Source organism: Eptesicus fuscus, chromosome 1, assembly GCF_027574615.1.
Source record: "Eptesicus fuscus isolate TK198812 chromosome 1, DD_ASM_mEF_20220401, whole genome shotgun sequence".
Lineage (NCBI taxonomy): Eukaryota > Metazoa > Chordata > Mammalia > Chiroptera > Vespertilionidae > Eptesicus > Eptesicus fuscus.
The window spans coordinates 76551688-76566580 of record NC_072473.1 but is presented as its reverse complement, the minus strand read 5'-3'; the positions used below and the strand labels follow the sequence as shown (position 1 = coordinate 76566580).

At 43.8% G+C, this 14893-nt stretch overlaps 2 non-coding genes across 2 annotated transcripts; one reads left to right on the top strand and one right to left on the bottom strand.

Moving 5' to 3' along the window:
- Positions 1 to 2846: 2846 nt before the first annotated feature.
- On the bottom strand, positions 2847 to 2954 carry LOC114228009 (U6 spliceosomal RNA). The gene has a single exon (XR_003614096.2). It is a non-coding gene; the product is annotated as a U6 spliceosomal RNA (small nuclear RNA).
- A 4376-nt stretch (positions 2955 to 7330) lies between these two features.
- On the top strand, positions 7331 to 7465 carry LOC114228011 (small nucleolar RNA SNORA42/SNORA80 family). The gene has a single exon (XR_003614097.2). It is a non-coding gene; the product is annotated as a small nucleolar RNA SNORA42/SNORA80 family (small nucleolar RNA).
- The last annotated feature ends 7428 nt before the right edge of the window (positions 7466 to 14893 follow it).

Here is a 14893-nt window from a genome sequence, read left to right as displayed (position 1 = left end):
AACAACAAGAAAGCCCACTGCATGGGAGAGCATATTTGCAAATGCTATCACTGATAAAGGTTTAATCTCCAACATCTACAGGCAGCTTATGCAATTTAATAAGAGGAAGATAAATGATCCAATAAAAAATGGGCAACAGACCTAAACAGAATATTTTCAAAAGAAGAGAGAAGGAAGGCCAAGAGACACATGAAAACATGTTCAAAGTCACTTATTATCCGAGAGATGCAAATCAAAACAACAATGAGGTACCATCTCACACCTGTCAGAATGGCTATCATCAACAAATCAACAAACGACAAGTGTTGCTGAGGATGTGGAGAAAAAGGAACCCTCGTGCACTGCTGGTGGGAATGCAGACTGGTGCAGCCACTGTGGAGAACAGTATGGAGTTTCCTCAATAAACTGAAAATGGAACTCCCATTTGACCCAGTAATCCCACTCCTGGGAATATATCTGAAGAAACTAGAAACACCAATCAGAAAGGATATATGCACCACTATGTTCATAGCAGCACAATTTACAATAGCTAAGATTTGGAAACAGCCTAGGTGCCCGTCAGCAGATGACTGGATCAGAAAACTGTGGTACATCTATACAATGGAATACTATGCTGCCATAAAAAAGAAGGAATTCTCATCATTTGCAGCAACCTGGATGGAATTGGAGAACATTATGCTAAGTGAAATAAGCCAGTCAATGAAAGAAAAATACCACATGATCTCACTCATTTATGGATAGTAAAGAACATTATAAACTGATGAACAAAAAGATAGATACAGAGACAGTAAAGCATCAAACAGACTTTCAAATTACAGAGGGAAAGTTAGGGTGAGGTGGGGGAGATAAGAAATCAAACGAAGGACTTGTATGCATGCATATAAGCATAAACAATGGACGCAAAACTCTGGGGGGTGAGGGCATGTATAGGTGTGGGGTGGGGGGCGGCAATGGTAAGATATGTACACATATAATACCTCAATAAAAAAATGTCAAAAAAAAAGAACCAATGCCTTAAGCAGTATGTCTAGAGATGTTTCCATGAATACACTTCATTATTTTCTTTTTTTAAAATATGTTTTTATTAAATTTTAGAGAGACAGGAAGAGGAAGAAATAGAGAGATAGAAACATCAATGTGAGAGAATCATCAATTGGCTGCCTCCTGCATACAACCCAGGCATGTGTCCTGACCAGAATTGAACTGATGACCTGGTTCCTGGGTTGACACTCAACCAGTGAGCCACACCAGCCGGGCTATACTTCATTCTTGAAACTGCTGCATAGCATTCCATAATAACATGTTGTACATACTTGCTTCCCTTTCCACCACCCACTCTCTGTCCATCTGCCTTGAAAAAAAAAAGAAGTGGCTATATGAGGGCAAAATAAATGGACTCTCTTTGTGCTCAGATGCTAATAATTTGCTGATTTCATGTTACCAGGTGTAGACATCACTCATCTTTCCCTTTAGGAAGATGAAATGGTACTGGGAAAGGACACCCATTTTACTCTTTGTGTTTAGCACTTTTCATTTGAAAATCATAAAACATTCTTATTGCTTTGGTCCTTATCTCTTCTGCCTGGGGCCTGATAGTTTACTAACAGACAAACATTTACTACAGTCATATGCAGATAACTGACATATCTCCAGTGGACTTGCAATATGTTTCTCAGTCCCATTTCTTTACTTAGGTATGAGTTACAACTCTCTGCTCATTGAATGATTAACTGAAATTACTTATTCATACTATTACTTACTATTAGCATAACACCATACTAGAACTTGAGAGCTAAAGAAGAATTTTAAGCGGAGATTTCTGTTCTCAAGGAGTATAGATGTTAGGTGGAAAGATTAGACATTTACATATGAAACATTCAAGCAATTATGATGTATGATTAGGTGCCAATATGTATACTATAAATCTGTGTTGTTTAATACTAGCCACTTGTGGCTATCAAGCAACTGAAATATGACTAGTCAGGATTGAGGTATGCTATAAGTGTAAAATACATATGAGATTTTGAAACCTTCAGACAAAGAAAAATATGTAAAATATCTCATTAAGAATGTTTATATTGATTATATGTTAAATTATAATATTTTTAGTATATTGGGTTAAATAAAATAGTTATAAATTTATTTTTTCTTTTTTAAATGTGACCACTAGAAAAATTAAAATTATATATAAAGGGCTCACATTGTCTTTAAGACTAATGAGCTGGAGTTGTCACAGAGGAGACTCTTACAAATGATGAAAACTCAACACAGACAGCTTAAATGCATACACCACACACACAAATATTGGGTGGTACTTTATTGGCTCAATTAACTAAGAAGTCTACAAAATATATTTGGGACTGCCTTAGGCCATCTCATCCACCATATGAAGACAACATAGTCAAGACAGGCAAAATTCTGATGATGCTATTTTAGCCCCAGACTCACAATGCCCTAGGTCCGTGGTTGGCAAACTGCGGCTCGCAAGCCACATGCGGCTCTTTGGCCCCTTGAATGTGGCTCTTCCACAAAATACCACGGCCTGGGCAAGTCTATTTTGAAGAAGTGGCATTAGAAGTTTAAGTTTAAAAAATTTGGCTCTCAAAAGAAATTTCAGTTGTTGTACTGTTGATATTTGGCTCTGTTGACTAATGAGTTTGCCGACCACTGCCCTAGGTAAGTAACATAATCAGGAAAGAGCATATTTTCTTCTAGCTTGTACCAGAGCCCTGTGATTTCTAGGCAAAACCAGTCAGGAGGAGTTTAAATTGAAACAGCAAGAGATCTCATCTCTAAGGAATATTAAAAGTTTTCCCCTCTAGTTTGCATCTTTTTTTTTTTTTTTTGTAAGTATGGAGTGCTTCACGAATTTGCATGCCATCCTTGCTCGGGGGGCCATACTAATCTTCCCTGTATTGTTTCAATTTTAGTATATGTGCTGCTGAAGTGAGCACTAGTTTGCCTCTTTTTTTTTTAAATATATTTTATTGATTTTTATTACAGAGAGGAAGAGAGAGGGATAGAGAGTTTAGAGAGTTAGAAACATCGATGATAGAGAAACATCGATCAGCTGCCTCTTGCGCACCCCCTACTGGGGATGTGCCCGCAACCACGGTACATGCCCTTGACCGGAATCGAACCCGGGACCCTTCAGTCCAAAGGCCGACGCTCTATCCACTGAGCCAAACCGGTCTCGGCTAGTTTGCCTCTTTTAAAAATAAAAGATTGATATCACTACATGCCCACCAGAATGACTAACTAAAAAGTAATGACACCACCAAATGCTGGTGAGGATGTAGAGAAACTTATTTCCAACTACTCTGGAAAATGTTTTGGCACTTTTTTAAAAAAAATTAAACATGCCACTACTGAATTGCTCAGCAATTGTACTTATGGGCATTTGTCCCATATAAATGAAAATTTATGTTCACACACAAACCTGTGCACAAATGTCCGTCAGCTTTTTTTTTTTTACAATGACCAAGAATTGGAAACCCAGATGTCCTTCAACAGATGAATTGTTAAATAAACTGTGCTATGTCCATAGCATAGAATACTACTCAACAATAAAAAGAAACAAACTATTGATACATGCAGTAACTTGAATGAATCTCTAGGGAAATTATGCTGAGTGAAAAAAAGCCAATCACAAAAAGTTGCACACTGCGTGATTTCATTTATATAATACTAGGGACCCGTTGCAGGAATATTCCTGCAAGACTTCTGGCAGGCTTCCCTCCCACCACGGCCACCTCTCCCACCCCCCCACCTCTCCCGCTGTGGTGGGCGGGGCAGGGCAAGGCAGGCGGAACGGGTAGGACGGGCAGAATGGGCCGAGCACCCCCCGCCCGTCCCGCCAACCCAACCCAGCCTGAGGCCACCTCTGCCTCCATGGCCACGTGGAGGACACAGCCGCTGCTGCTGCATGCCTCGCCCCGCACTCCTGACCCTCCGCGCCCACTGATGCAGCTGCCTCTGTGGCCGCGTGCTGCCGCCTCCTCTGAGTACCCCGACCCGCCTTGCACGCTGCCACCGCCTCCTCTGCTGTGCGCACTGCTGCTGTGTGCTCCACCCTGCCCACCCGCCCTGCCACACCCCACCCGCCTTGCCACGCCCCACCTGCCGCCTCCACTGCACGCCCCACCCACCGCCACTGCCGCCAAAGCCGCTGCCGCCACTGCCGCCACTGCTGTGGCCGCGCGCAGTCGCCGCCTCGCACATCGCCCACCACTGCCTCTGAGGCCACCATGGCCACGTGCTCCACAGCTGCGCTGCCACCCGCCCCCGCAGGCGCCTTGATTTCTGCTTTCTTCACTCCTCCCTCCCTTGGAATATGCAAATTAACCGCCATCTTGTTCGCTCTGATTGGCTGTGGGCGTAGCGAAGGTACGGTCAATTTGCATATCACTCTTTTATTAGTGTAGATTCTTGAAACAACAAAATTATAAGAGTGGAGAAGAGGTTAATGGTTGCCAGAGGTCAAGGATGAGGATATGGTGGGAAGTGAAGGTGAATTTGGTTATAACCTGCAACATGAGGGATCTCTGTGGTGTTGGAACCGATCAGTATCTTGACTGTGGTGGTGAACACAGGAACCTACTCAAGTGATAAAATTGTATTGTACACACACACACACACACACACACACACACACATACATACACAATGAGTACCAGCAAAATTAGGAAAATCTGAATAAGATTGCAGGTTATATCAATGTCAACATCCTGGTTGTTATATACTAAAATTTTGCAAGATGTTACTTATTTGGAGTGCATATTCAAAGAAAATGAGAAAAGTATACAAGGACTCTCTCTGTATTATTTCTTACAACTGCATGTTGAATCTACAATTCTGAATAAAAAATTCAATAAAAAAAAGTCAGAGAGCCTGACTTGTGTGGCTCAGTGGTTGAGCATCAACCTATGAACCAGGAGGTCATGATTCGATTCCCGGTCAGGGCACATGCTCAGGTTATGGGCTCGATCCTCAGTGGGGGTGGGGGCGTACAGGAAGCAGTCAATCAATGGTTTTCTCTCATCATTGATGTTTCTATCTCTCGCTCCCTCTCCCTTACTCTCTGAAATCAAGAAAAGTATATTTTAAAAAAGAAGGCAGAGAAAAGCTTAAAAAAATTAAGAACTAAAAAGATCCTCAACCCCAGAGTGCTCCAATGTGAGTAAAGCTTTTAATCTATTTGTTTTTGCCAGATGTCGCAACCTTTAGCACTGAACTTTTTCTCCATTAATGTCTCCATTTAAATGCCTATACTTTTTCACTTGCCCCCAAGTTGTTACTGTGTGTTGTGAGCATCACACACAGTGTTTCTTGGTCATATTCTCCTGTCTCATCTCATACACTTCTTCTCACATATAGTATTCTTACTGGTTTTTATACTAGTAAATCTGGTGACTTTTATTTTATTTTTTAAATATGTTTTTTATTAATTTTAGAGAAAGAGAAAGGGGAAGGACAAGGAGATAGAAACATCGATGAAAGAGAAAATCATTGATCAGCTGCCTCCTGCACGCCCCCCTACTGGGGATCAAGCCCACAACCCAGGCATGTGCCTGACTGGGAATCTAACCGGGGACCTCTTGGCTCATAGGTTGACGCTCAACCACTGAACCACACCAGCCAGACATATCTGATTACTTTTAAAAACAGTAACAATGTCAAAGACACTGTCCCAAGGCATTGCACTGCCCGTCTATCTTGATCTGATCTGGCAGCCTCATTTACTAGTAGTCTTCAGGCCAGTCCTTTAAGCCATTCCATTTTCCTTCATCTTATCTCTAGGAAGATAGTCTAGAAAAGTCCTATATTTTAGTCATTTTAGAGTGTGCTAGTTAAGAACAAGAGCTTTGGAATTAGGCAGACCTAAGTTTGAACCAAGGGTTTGCTACTTACTAGCTATAACCTGAGGTTACTGAGTCTATGTCCTCCTCTGTAAAATGAGGATAATAATATCTACCTCATTAGGCTCTTGGAAGGATGAAATGAGATAATGTATGTCAAATACCTAGCATACAGTAAATTCTCATTTGTCATTCTTCCATTATTCTTGCTCTTTATACCCTTAGACCTCACAGCATTCTAGCTTTGCACCAACAGGCTTTTTTGGGGGTATCCACAGCCAGGATCCATTTTTCTAGTATTTTGCCTCCCAATCTTTTACATGCTTTTGCTACCTCGTGCCTTTATAAAGCTAAAACAGATAACTGGGCATCATAGTGGAAGAATGTGGCTACTGACCAGGGATAGCAGAAGGTTCATTCCCTCTTTTGTTTGAGTCATAATCATAGACAGTCCTTCAGTCTTTTCTTGCCTACTCAGACCTTCGAGTGGGTTTAGCAATGTCTCATCTAGGCCACCATAAGTATGGGGTAAACATCAATGAACTGGTAGGCTTATCCTTTTCCTTAGTCCAACAATATCCCTCAGGCCCTAGAGCTCAATTGATCTCTCCTGTGTTAATCAGAAATATAGTTGCTTTACTCAGATAATTATAAACAAGGTGGTGGTATAATTTTACCCCAATCCTAAGGGAGAATCTTTCAAAGCCAGTTGGAGAAAGCAAACAATACCAACAACATTATCATAAGTCTTTCTTTCCACATGAAAGGTAACATACACTAGGGCAGTGGTTCTCAAAGGGTGCTCTCTGGACCAGCAGCATTATCATCACCTGGGAATTTATTAGAGATGCAAAATCTTGGGTCACATTGCAAAACTTCTGAATCAGGATCTCTGGAGGTGAGGCCTAGCAATCTTTCTATTAACAACCTCTCCATGTGACTCAGATAAACACTAAAGTCTGAGAGCCGCTGGTGAGTGGTTAGGAGCACAGACTTCGAAGTCACATTGCTTGGGTTTAGCTCCATTATTAGTTGTGTGACTTTGGGCAAGTTATTTATACTCCCACACCTCAGTTTTCTTATCTGTAAAATGGGAATAATAGTTCTCTTCTTGAAACTCCCACATTTTTCCCCCTCTTGCCTTTAGCAACACTACATTCTCCTGTTTTATCTTATTCCTCACTGGCCCCTCAGCCTCTTTTCCTAGTTCCTTGTCCTTTGCTTGACCTCTAAATGTTGGAGGCCCCAGGGCTCAATCTAGGAACCTCTTCCTCTTTTATATTCCATTGTCTTCCTAGATAATGTCATACAATCCCAAGGCTGTACATCTGTCTATTTGACACCTCAATTTGGAATTTTATTTTATTAGGCATCTGGACCTTCACATATCCAAAACTGAACTTATGATACCTGATCAATCCTCATTCTTGAGTCTTCCACAGTTTAGTAAAGTCAAAAATCCTGGATATAATGTACGGGTTTGGTTTATGGCAGGTCCATCCCCCTTGGTCTCTCATAGTGACCCATGCCAGAGCAAACTGTGGACTTGAACCATTGCCTGGCCTCTCTGTCCATTGGCTGCAAGCATTGGAGTGGTTTGCACAGTGGGGAAAAAAGAGAAGAAACCTGGAAATTCCTTTGAGTCTTCTTTTTCCTTTTACACCAAACCATCCAGACCATCACCAAAACCTATGTCTCTAACTCCAAAAATTCATACAGAATTGTCCTTTTCTCTGCTCCCCACTACCTTACTTCCAGCCACCACCATCTCTTACGTTGTTTACTTGCAGTAGTCTCCTACTCATTTCTCTGCTTCCATTCTCACTCCATTTGGTCTATTTTCCAAAAGTGTCAGGGAGATCTTTAAAAATGTGAACCTGATCAACTCACTTTTCTGCTTTAGACCTTCCAATATCTTCTCTGAACAATTATTCAGAACAAGAATGAAATCTAAGGCCCTGACCCAGGACCATAAGGCCTCCATGATCTAAACCCTGCCTGCTTCTACAACCTCCTCTCATATGATTCTCCCCATTGCTCCTGACACTCCGGTCACACCATCTTTCTCTGTATTTCTCCAACATGTCAAGCTCCTTCCTGTCATCAAGTTCCCATGCTCACTATTCCCTCTGCTTGGAACATTGCTCCCCCAGGTCTGAAAATGGCTGGTTTTTATGATTTTGATCTTGGCTCAAATGTCACCTCCCCAGAGAGCCATTCCCTTACTATCCAGTCAAAAGTAGACCCTCCATTTCAATCACATCACCCTGTTTTTATTTTGTTCATAGCACTTATCAAAGTATCTGTCATTATGTGTTTCTCTGCACTAGAATGTAAGCTCCATGAGAGCGGGGACCTGGCTATACTGTTCATTGTTGTATTCCAGTCACTAGCACTGTGCTAGCATGTAAAAGGCCCTTAGCATATATTTTATGAATTAATGAATATTCTCAAACTAGAGGCTCTCAGCCCAACCTGCACCCTCTCCAATCTGGGATTCCTCGTGGGATGCCCAACTGCCTGTTTAGGCCCAATCCCGGTGGGGCCTAAACAGGCAGTCGGACATCCCTCTCACAATCCAGGACTGATGGCTCTCAACCGTTCACCTTCCTGCTTGCCTGATTGCCCCTAACCATTTCTGCCTGCCAGCCTGATCACCCCCGAACCACTCCCTTGCCAGCCTGATCGACACCTAACTGCTCCCCTGCCGGCCCAATTGCCCCTAACTGCCCTTCCCTGCCAGCCTGGTCGCTCCCATCTGCCCTTCCCTGCAGGTCTGGTCCCCCCCCAACTGCCCTCCCCTGCTGGCCTGGTCCCCCCAACTGCCCTCCCCTGCAGGCCTGGGTACCCCCCAACTATCCTCCCCTGCAGGCCTGGTCGCCCCCAACTGCCCTCCTCTGCAGGCCTGGTCCCTCCCAACTTCCCTCCCCTGCTGGCCCAGTCACCCTTACTTAACTGCCCTCCCCATGCAGGCCTGATAGCCCCCAACTGCCCTCCCTTGCAGGTCTGGTCCTTCCCAACTGCCCTCCCCTGCTGGCCATCTTGTGGTGGCTATCTTTGACCACATGAGGGCAGCCATCATGTGTGTTGGAGTGAGGGTCAATTTGCATATTGCCTCTTTATTATGTAGGTAGGATAGTTGTAGTTCTTAGAAAATGGGTATTTCTCATCTAGATGCTGAAATATGCCAGACATATATTCCTACATGCATACCTATATTCACACTTAATCTTAGATTCTCTTTTTCCTCTGAGCAATGTATAGCCATATATATATACAGTATATCCTATATAATAAAAGCCTAATATGCTAAGTGTCCAGTCATCCGGTTGTCCAGTCAACCAATCAAAGTGTAATATGCTAAGGCTGCTCAACTGCTCACTATGACAGGCACTGACCACCAGGAGGCAGATGCTCAATGCAGGAGCTGCCCCAGCCTGCAGGCCCCAGGCCAGCCAAGGCAGGTGCCAGTGGGGGCCCCCTGATCACCCTGCTGGTTGCTCCACAGAGGGAGGCAACTGTCAGCAGCAACAGGGGGCGGGGCTGGTGAGCAGGCAGTGCCAGGCTGGCCAAGGCGGGTGCCAGCGGGGTCCCCCCACCCCCCGATTGCCCTGCCGGTTACCCCACTGACTGGTCCTGATCGCCGGCCAGGCCTAGGGACCCTACCTGTGCATGAATTTCATGCACTGGGCCTCTCGTATCTATCTATCTATCTATAGATATAGATAGATATAGATAGATAGATAGATAGATAGATAGATAGATAGATAGATAGATAGATATCAGAAATGTGCTTGATAAATGTTCATGGAATGAATAAATAAAGGAATGAACTTCTACAACCTTTTCTCTGTTTCACCTAGCAACAGTGATGATCCTTACATTTGCTTACCAATTATATTGCCCTGAAAGCACTGCCCTCCAATTGAAGAAAGAGGGCTACCTACATGTAATAATGGAAGGAAGTAACAGTTAAAGCAATTAGGAAAGCTAGTTCCAGAGTAAGGCTGCTTCAGGCTGGGGGGTGGTCCTTAGTTTGGATCTCAAACTTCAGCACATATCCTATATAATAAAAGGCCAATATATAATAAAAGGCCAATATGCAAATTGTCCCCATGGGTGGGAGCTCGATCAACAGGGAGTTAGACATGCGCTGACCACCAGGGGCGGCACGGAACACGGCGGGCATCAGCTACACAGTGCTGGCAGGAGGCACTGCCAGCCCCGATGGGCCCTGACAAGAGTGGGACCACAGCAGGATGGTGGAGCAGGTGAGCGGACGGTGCCAGGCCAAGGCAGGTGTGAGCAGGGGCCGTGATTGTCCTGCCGGTCACCCCACAGATCGGCCCTGATCGCTGTCCAGGCCTTGAGACCCTACCCATGCATGAATTTCATGCACTGGGCCTCTAGTTTATTTATAAGACAGCAATGATTCTGATTCAGTAGGTCTGGGGTCTGTTTGAGACTTTCCCAGTTTTAGTACTGAAAGTCCAGTGTCTGGAGAAAGCCCTCAGTCTGGGGAAAACCCAGATGAGTGGTCACCCTAGTTCAGAGTGAATTATATTAAAACAACACCCCAGGTGTTTCTGTTGTAGATGGTCCCCAGGCCACATTTGGAGACACAGAAATATGAGTAAAAGGCTTAGTCATAGTTGATCTTATCTCACTAACTCTGATCTCCACTCTGATACCAAATAATAGGGTTGGCTCAGCTGCTGTCATTCTTTTTCCAACCTTAGCTAAAAGGAACACTTTGCAAGGCTTCAATTGATTCAATAAGATTGAAATTTCAGCACTGAGTGATTAAACCTCTTACAAATGGAAGAACATTTAAATGCCTAAATTGCCTGAGTACTTTAAAAACAGGGAGTAATGGCTGAATTGTAACACCCAGAAAGTTCTAAAGTAATCAACTAAAAAATAAAATAAAAAATAACATAAAAGGAACCACTCAGAATGTGAGAGGTATAGTCATTTATTTCTACTGTGCTGACCTCTTTACTTCAATGGCTATGGGCAAAGTTGTTAAGAGATCTATGAAATGTTAACCTTTGTATCACTGCTGCACATGCTGTCACCAGAATAAATCTGAATTCAGTCAATGAAATGGTGTCAAAGGACACCAATCTCTCTTTCCTCAATCATCTCCAATTCTTTCAAAGATTTTCTGCTTAGTTGTCACTGCTACTTGAAATACATTTTAGTTTCTTCACCTTACATTTCATAGTTGAAGTGTGTACAAATAAGCTGGGGTGAAGAGAGCCAACTACCTACATGAAGGCATATTTTCTATATAGACACTATTAATGATTTGTGGTATATTTGGACAGTGATGTGGAGAAATTGGAACCTTCATACATTGCTAATGGGAATGTAAAATGGTGTAGCTATTGGAGAAAATAGTTTAGCAGTTTCTCAAATACTTCAACATAGAATTGTCATATAACTCTGCAATTATACTCCTAGGTATATGCCCCAAAGAACTGAAAACAGAAACTCAAATACTTGCAAATGTTCATAGCAGCACTATTTGCAATAGCCAAAGGGTAGAAACAACTCAAATGTACATCAATAAATGAATAAATTGTGGTTTATACATACAGTAGAATATTATTCAACCATAAAAAAGAATGAAATCCTTTCATCCAGAATGGAGATTAGACACATGCTACAACATGAACAAACCTTGAAGACATCATGCTAAGTGAAATAATTCAGACACAAAAGGACAGATGTGGTATGATTTCACTTATATGCAATATCTAGAATAAGCAAATTCATAGAAATATAAAATAACCATGTTAAGTGTATAAATCAATGGCTTTTTAGAACATTCACAATATTGTGCAACCATCACCAATATCTAATTATAGAACATTTTCATCACACACACACACACACACACACACACACACACACACACACACACACACCGTAAGCAGTCACGGCTCATTCCACTTTTCCCCAGCTCCTGGCAACCACTACTCTGCTTTCTGTGTCTATGGATTTGTCTGTTTTGGAAATTTTATAGGTTGATGGTCAACTGGTGTGGTTCAGTGGTTAAGCATCGACCTATCAGCCAAGGTGTCACAGTTCAAATTCCAGGTCAGAGTACATGCCCTGTTGCCACCTCAATCCCCAGTGGGGGGCATGCAGGAGACAGCTAATCGATGTCTCTCTCTCTCTCTGTGTGGATCTCTTAGTTTGTCCTATTTTGATTTTATTAAGTCTCTTTTATGTGTAATGTTTTCATCAAATTTGGAAGTTTTCAGTCATATTTCTTCAAATATTCTTTCTGCCTCTTTTTATCATTCTTTTTCTTCTGGGGCTCACAGTATATTTATGTTGGTATACTTCATGATATCCTACAGGTCCTTAAGGTTATAATCTTTTTTCGTGCTGTTCCTCAGACTTGATAATTTAAATTGATTTATTATCATGTTCATTGACTCTTCTGTTTAAATATGCTGCTGAGCACATCTAGTGAAATTTTCATTTCAGTTAATGTACTTTTAAACTCCAATATTTCCATTTAGTTTATTTTTATACTTTCTATCTCTTCCATATTGTCGGTTTAATGAGACATTGTTCTCATAATATACTTTACTTTTTTAGACATAGTTTCCTTTAGGACTTTGGATATATTTTAAATAGCTGATTAAAAGTCTATGTCTAATCAGAGAAAGAAAATACCATATAATATCATTTATATATGTGCCGGGGTGTTTCTCTAGCATCTAGAAGGGTTCAGGAATCTGGAGAAGGGGCTGCGTGTAAATTAATAAAGAGACTAGACATGAAATATAAATTTGGAAGGCATTTTGGGGAGCCAGAGGATACCTAGCTTCAGTAACCAAGTTCCCTGAATCTCTGGACCCCTAGCTTTTTATTAACACAATTTTTCCTAAAGCAAAGCAGATATACATATCAAAGGCAAGGTTTGCTATACAGTAGGCATTGTCAGGTTGGAGGAACTGCTCTTGGCTGTTCCAGTAGCAGGCAATAATATATGCAGATTTTCAGGTTTGGGGAAATGCTTTTGGCTATTCCAGCAGGCAATAATATGATTCAGCCCTGCTGAATATAGAAGCTCATCAACCTTTTGAGGACTTCTTTCATTTATTATGACACTAGTGGCCCGGTGCATGAAATTTGTGCATGGGGGGGGGGAATGGTGTTCTTCAGCCCGGCCTGTACGCTCTCCAATCTGGGACCCCTCGAAGGATGTCCTACTGTTGATTTACAGGGATCGGGCCTAAACTGGCAGTCGGACATCCCTCTCACAATCCGGGACTGCTGGCTCCTAACTGCTCACCTGCCTGCCTGCCTGCCTGATTGCCCCTAACCACTCTGCCTGCTGGCCTGCTCGCCTCCAATTGCCCCCTACCGCCAGCCTGCTCACTCCCAAATGCCCCCGCCACCAGCCTGATCACCCCCAATTGCCACCCGTGCCAGTGCGCTCTCCCCCAACTGCCTCCCCTGCCAGCCTGCTCACCCCCAACTGCACCCTCTGCTGGCCTGCTTGCCCCCACCTTCCCTCCCCATTGGCCTGTTTGCCCCCAACTGCCCCCCTGCTGGCCTGCTCCCTCTAAACTGCCCCCCCCGCTGTCCTGATCACCTCCAACTGACCCCCCACTGATGGCCTGCTCGCCCCCAACTGGCCCCCCTGCTAGTCTGCTCACCCCCAATGGCCCCGCCCCCCACCAGCCTGATCACCCACAACTGCCATCCCATCCTGGCCTGATCACCCACAACTGCCCTCCCCTCTTGCCCTCTAACCACCTCTACCTCGGCCCCGCCACCATGGCTTTGTCCAGAAGAACATCCAGAAGGTCTCCTGGAAGGTCTCCCAATCTAATTAGCATAATACCCTTTTGTTAGCATAGATTGAGGCCTGGTGCACGGGTGGGGGCCAGCTGGTTTGCCCTGAAGGGTTTCCCCGGATCAGGGTGGGGGTTCTGCTGGGGTGCCTGGCCAGTCTGGGTGAGGGGCTGAGGGCCATTTTCATGCTGGCCACACCCCCTTCAGGGTGGGGGTACCCGCTGGGGTGCCTGGCCAGCCTGGGTGAGGGGCTGATGGCTGTTTGCAGGCTGGCCAAGCCCCCCAGTGGGGACCTTCACCTCATGGGGGTGTGGCCAGCCTGGGTGAGGGGCTGAGGGCTGTTTTCAGGCTGGCCACACCCCCTTCAGGGTGGGGGGTCCCGCTGGGGTTCATGGCCAGCCTGCATGAGGGGCTGATGGCTGTTTGCAGGCTGGCCACGGCCTCTGGTGACCCAAGCTCCCAGCCCCTCCTTTTTTGCTTTTTTTTTTTTTTCAGTGCCTCCTTGAGCAGAGGCCAGGGCCGGCTGGAAGCAGTATCTGGGATTTATTGGTCTTCTATAATTGAAACTTTGTAGCCTTGAGCGGAGGCCTGGGCCAGCCAGGGCAGGCAGGAAGCTTGGCTTCCTCCATCGCCGGGGGCAACCCAAGCCTCCTGCTCGCTCCAGCTCCATGGCCGCCACCATCATGGTTGGGTTAATTTGCATACTCGCTCCTGATTGGTTGGTGGGTGTGGCTCATGGGTGTAGCAGAGGTATGGTCGATTTGCATGTTTCTCTTTTATTAGATAGGATGCTGGAATTAGCTTCCAGCATATATGAAATTAAAGAACAAAATAAACACACAAAATATAAACAGAATCATAGATAAAAAGAACAGACTGACAGTTGTCAGAGGGCAGGGGGTTTGGGTGTCTGGGTGAAGAGATTAAGCAATACAAATTGGTAGTTACAGAATAGTCACAAAGATGCAGATTACAGCATAGGGAATATACTAGTAGTCAATAGTAACATGATAACTATGTATGGAGTCAGGTGGGTACTTGAAGCATCGAGGGGAGCACTCTGTAAAGTACTTGATTTTCTAACCACTTTGCTGTACATCTGAAACTAACACAGAATAATATTGAATGCAAACTCTAATTAAATGATAAAAAAGGTAACTTGAAACAAAAAATATATGAAACTTGCATGCCTCTTATAAGACTGGTATTAAAAA